Source organism: Elephantulus edwardii, unplaced genomic scaffold (genome assembly GCF_000299155.1).
Source record: "Elephantulus edwardii isolate Elephantulus edwardi_28Jun2011 unplaced genomic scaffold, EleEdw1.0 scaffold00208, whole genome shotgun sequence".
Classification (NCBI taxonomy): Eukaryota; Metazoa; Chordata; class Mammalia; order Macroscelidea; family Macroscelididae; genus Elephantulus; species Elephantulus edwardii.
The window spans coordinates 4,810,222-4,816,140 of NW_006399958.1; the positions used below are offsets into that span (position 1 = coordinate 4,810,222).

The 5,919-nt window shown below is 45.3% G+C and overlaps 2 pseudogenes; both read right to left on the minus strand.

Moving 5' to 3' along the window:
* The window catches only part of LOC102852568, a 2,724-nt pseudogene extending 2,041 nt beyond the window's left edge, over nt 1–683 (minus strand).
* LOC102853270 overlaps nt 1–5,919 on the minus strand; it is a 246,556-nt pseudogene that overhangs the window by 232,969 nt on the left and 7,668 nt on the right.

Sequence of the window (5,919 nt, forward strand, 5' to 3'; positions counted from 1 at the left end):
TCTTTTTTTTTTATCACTCTTAAGAATCGCTGCTAGGGAGCTCTGATGGGCAAGAAGCTGCACTGCAATCCCAGAGGTGCTCAGTTCAAATCCACCAGGTGCTCTGCTGGAGGAGGGCTAATCTCCTCCTGTACCAGTCAGATCTGATTTGACAGTACACACACACAAAATATAATAATAATAATAATGAAATGAATCGCTATTGAAGTGGCTGCAGAGCCTCTGTCCAGTACGGCTGCTTGGTTTCTGTGTCCATATGGGCAAAACCTCCTAACACCAGCGTCTTCATCAGTGTCTGCTGCACAAGACTGGACAGGAAATTAAGACGTGGGCTTTGTCGTGCAATCTGTTTAGTCAAATCCTACCAGTTTTCACACTGATTACTAAATTTGCCCTTTATATTGAAGTCACAAGTCACTGTACAGTATCACTTGCAAGGTCCTGCTTAGTACTCCACACACAGAGGTTCCTGATGACTTGTGATGACACAGAGGTAGCCAAGAATCCACTGAGAACCCTCAGTGTCTGCCCCAAATGCCGTAGTGAGTGGCAGGCTTATCGGATCATGCAGATTTTCATCCACCAGGAGATAAGTCTTTGCCCAGAGTTGGCAGAAATCAAGCGATATCTTTACTCATTTGGGGACCGAGTAGGTGAGTGAGATCTGCTCTTACTGCTCGAGATTACAGTTTTAAAGCGTGTTCTGACCTGACGGCACATAACAACTACAGTGTGTAATAAGGAGAAGACTACACAGTTATTTAAAATGAGAAAAGACCAAAAGGCTCGCAGTTTGAATCCACCACATGCTCTGCTTGAGAAGTCGGATCCGACTTGACCAAGCACAACAAGAAAAAAGAAAACAAAAAAGCCTTGTCAAAAAGTAAAGAATAAGACAGTAGGTAATATGGGAAAGACTCATGCAAGTTTAAATTGAAGATGAAGAAAAGAAAAACGACTCCATAGGAGCCAAAAATATGACCTTGAATCTATCCCACTTGAATTGAGAAGTCATCTCAAGACCAGAGGAACTGTGGGAGGATATCAAATATAGCAACCATGTAGAGAGCAAAAAATCATTATAAAGAAAGAAGAAAAACCAAAATGGATGTCAGAAGAGACTGAAAATAGCATTAGAGTGTTGGAAACCAAAAAGAAAAAAAGATAGCAAAGGGCAGCTCAAGAAGATACAGCAAAATATTATAACAAAATGTGCAAAAGGAAGGAAGAACTCTCTCAGCATTTCTCACGCTGAAAGAAAAAAACAAATTCAAGTCTTGAGTTGCAATACTGAAGGACGTTATAGGCACAATCCTGAGTGAGGTAGGAAGCAGCAAAGGAACATGGAAGGAACACAGAATTGCTATACCAAAAACAAGTAGTTGACATGGAAAAATTTCAGGAACAAGAGCCCATGGTAACAAATGATGAAGTTCAAGCAGCACTGAAGGCACTGCCAGAAAATAAGGCCTCAGGAATTGACGGAATACCAGTTGATACGTTTGAACAAACAGATGCAGCCCTGGATATGCTTGCCAGTTTATCCCAGGAAATTTGGAGGACAGCTGTCTGTCCAACTGATTTCTCAGATCCATATTTGTCGCCATTCCCAACAAAGGTGATCCAACAGAAAAGGGAGCTCTGGTGGCCTAGTGGCAAGAAGCTGCACTGCAATCCCAGAGGCGCACAGTTCAAATCCACCAGATACTCTGCTGGGAAAAGAGGGACTATCTCCTCCTGTATCAGTCAGATCCGATTTGATGATACACGCACACAAAATAATAAAATAAAATTTTAAAAAAAGGCTTTGATCATGTTTTTTAAAAAAACCATAAAGGTGATCCAACAGAATGTGGAATTTCATGAAAAATACAATTAATATATCATGTAAGCCAAATATTGTTGAAGCTCATTCAAAACCGGCTAGAACAGTACATTGACAGGAAACTAACAAGCTGGTTTTGGAAGAGGCCATGGCACCATGGAGATCAATGCTGGTGTCATATGAATCCTAGCTGAAAGCAGAGAATATTAGAAGTGTGTATATTAGTGTTTTATTGACTATGCAAAGGCATTGGATTCTGTGGGGCATAACAAATATGCCTTACATTAAGAAGAATGGAAATTCCTAGAACACTTAATTGTGCTTATATTGAATCTATACCTAGACCAAGTAGCTGTTGTGCAAACAGAACGAGGAAATATGGAATGGTTTAAAATCAAGAAGGATGTGTGTCGGGTTGTATCATTTCTCCATTGAATACCTGTTTAACCTATACGCTGAGCAAGCAAGTTGCAAAGTCAGACACTGTGAAGAAGAATGTGGCATGAGGTTTGGAGAAGGATTCATCCACAACTTGGGATAAGCTGATGATGACACCACTTTGCTTGCTAAACATGAGGACATGAAATGCTTGCAGCAGAAGATCAAGGACTACAGCTATCAGTATGGGTTCCATCTCAACATCAAGAAGACAAAGGTCCTCACCACAGGACCAGTATTCAAACATGACAGATGAAAAAAAAGGTGGAAGTTGTGAATAATTTCATCTTGCTTGAACCCACAGTTATCACCCTTGGTACCAGCAGTCAAGAAATAAGAGATACACTGCACTGGGCAAGACTGCTATGAGGGACCTCTCCAAAATGCTGAAGAGCAATGATGTCATTTTGAAGACTAAGGTATGCCTGGTTCAGGTCATGATCTTCTCAGTCATCTGTTACACACCACAAGAGCTAGAAAGTGACAGGATGGCAGAGGAAGAATCCATGCATTTGCGTTAGGGTGCTGGATGAGAGTACTGAATATACCACGGACCAACAAGAAAACAAGTAGGTCTGTCGTGGAGAGGGTGAAACCAAGGTGCTGTTTGGAGAGAAGGATTTCAAAACTCTGTCTCGTGCACTGTTGCCTTGGAGGACATCAAGTGTGGAAGGGCGGATGGTCAGCGCAGTAGAGGAAGACCCCACATGAGATGGGTTGACACAGTAACTGGGGGAATTGGGGACAGACGGGCTCAGGATAGGGAAGGACTCAAAGCTATGGTACATAGGGTCATTATAAGTCACAGGCAACTCGATGGTACATAAGAATACCACAGTATGTTATAAAGAGAGACTGTACTGTATGTAATATGGGAAAGTCTTAACAGTCTGAACTATAAGAATAGACATCTTTTTCAGTGCAGCATAATATTCCATTTTGTGAATATACCACCGCTTCTCTATCCATTCGTTTGTTGATGGGCACTTAGGTTGTTTCCAACTCCTTGCTATTGTGAACAAAGCAGCAATAAACATGGGTGTGCAGATAACAATTCTGTCATCTTTTCATTGTCCATCTCACATGTATAGCAAGTGACCTGAATCAGACACACCTTAGCAGTCTTACACACACCACACTGACAGTACTTTTGGGGAGATTCCAGGATAAATGTATGGAAGGGGGGGAAATTTCAAAGGTAACAAAGTTAAGGTTTTTCTGAAAGGAGTTGACAGATGATAACCCACTAATGGACTGATCTAGAATCAGAATCAGCTGGGACAGGAAAGGCAAATGCCAGGAGGGCTGTCCTCACCAATGGACGCCAGGTTTCTGTAGTTCTCCACCATCACGTCCTGGCACGTGGCCTTCTGAACAGGCTCCAGAAGCTCCTATTCTTCCCCAGTGAACTTCACAGTCATGTCACTGAGTGTCAGTGCTTCCTGTAAGACTAAGAGACCCCTGTTTAATGAAGTATTAAAGAACAACATTGAGAATAAAAATGAAACGTAAGGGAAGCTGTCCAGCTCATTTCCTCAATGAAGGTTGCTTCATCTGTATACCTAACCAGCCTGACAGTGAGTAAGGATGACAGACACATTGACGCCTTTGATCTGTGTTGTTGAAGAGTACTGAACACCTCTTGGACGGCCAAAAGAACAAATAGGTCTTGGAGAAAGTGCAGCCAGAGTGCTCCTTGGAGGCGGAGATGAAAAGCTTAGCCTCACATATTTGGGGTATGTTGCTAGGAAAGGCTACTCCTTGGAGAGGGACATGATGCTTACAAAGGTCAGTGAAGGAGAGCCGACCTTCAGTTAGATGAACAGACACAGTGACTGCCTTAATGGGCTCTGATATGTCAGGAAGTGTGAGGATGGTACCGGATAGGACAGGGTTTGGATCACTGTTCGTAGGTCTAGGGGTGAACATTAATCAGATTAGCTACTGTTTCCTGGGACACACATACATACTCGGGTGAAGTCGGAAGGGCAGAAAAATGCAATTCTTTTGGTTTCAATCAACGTTATATGAATCTGATTTCTGGATTGCTGTTGTTATGTGCCCTCCAGTCGCTTGCGACTCATAGCGACCTTAAGTACAAGAGTCCTAAATCCTGCTGTGTCCTGTGCCAACCTCACTGCCTCCGACACACCTACACCCATTACCCCAGTCACTGAATCAATCCCCCTCATCGAGGGTCTTCCTCTCCTGCGCTGTCCCTCCACCCTCTCAAACACGAAGTCCCTCTCCAAGGACTGGTCCATCTGCATGAATTCTCTCTGGCCAGTGTACAAAGTACTGACCTCTGCAGAGAAGCAGACAATGCCACGGCGTGGGGGGCGAGCTGAGGCCACAGGTGCTAAAAACATATCAAGACTCTCCCCTTCCTAACGTTACAGGTCGGCCAGACACCCGCATAGTGACAACCGCCCTCTGTCCCCGCAGACAGGCTCCTGGGGTCCTGGTCCTCCGAAACTCCGTGCTCACAACCCTCCGGACCACGGATCTCGGTCACCCTCACTCCGTTGTCAACGCTAAACCTGGGCCACATAGAGGCCCCTCCGATGTCCATTCCCTGACCACTGAGTCCCGATTAAACCCTAAAGCCAAACGTGGGGGAGGGGAGGAAGGCATTTCCACCGCGGGGCGCCCTCCCTGGAAAGGGCAGGTAGTCCTACACAACAAACACTCCGAATTTAAGGGGGGAGAGAAGTTACATTACAAGTTAAGGGTGTTTTCGGGAGGTAAAAATCCCAAACTTGCAGCGATTGGCTCATCTGTCATGAAACCAGCACGTGTTCCTGCTTAAACCCCGCCTGCCGACGGAAGCCGGCGAGGGACTGGAACTCTGAATCGACCAGAAACGCGAAGGCCCCGCCTCCCTACAGTGGCCCTCGAGGGTCAGGAATTCCCAAGCGACCAATAACGCGAACCTCAATGTACATAAACCCTGGCTGCCTACGGTGGCCGGCGAAGGTCGGGAATCCCTGAGAGACCGCGAAAGGCCCCTCCAGACGTACACAAGGAGGAAACATGTCTGCGCGCGCCAGCTCTGGGGCTCCAAAGAGGCCGCCATGGTTGAAGACGTGCCGTACAGGACGCGCTTTGCGTGGTTGCTATGGAGACCAGAAAGCCGCGGGAACTGCCTAGAGCTTTTCAGTGACTCAAGCTTCAACAGAAAAGGGAGAGAGAAGCAAGAGAGGAAAGAGGAAGGAAGAAATTTTTAAAACATAAAACTAGGGCTATACAGTTCAAGTTTCGGAAGAGCAGGAAAGCATTTCTGCGAAGAATAAGTCGGGAAAGCTGGTAAGATATATCACCTGTCACTCATAGGGACCCTGTATGTACACAGCCCGAAGCCCTGCTCTAGCTTGAACCAACCTTATTGTCTCTGATACACTATATTATATTTATATTATATTATGTTGTTGTGTTATGTTGCTATGTGCGTCGAGTCACCTGCGATTCATAACAACCCTGTGTACAACAGCCCTAACCTCCGCTCTGTCCTGTGTCAATCGCACTGTCTCTGACACTCCCATCCCAATTATTCCAGTCACTGAAACAATCCACCTCATAGAGGGCCTTCCTCTCCTGCGCCGTCCCTCCACCCTCCCAAGCATGATGTCCTTCTCCAAGGACCGGTCTCTCCTCAC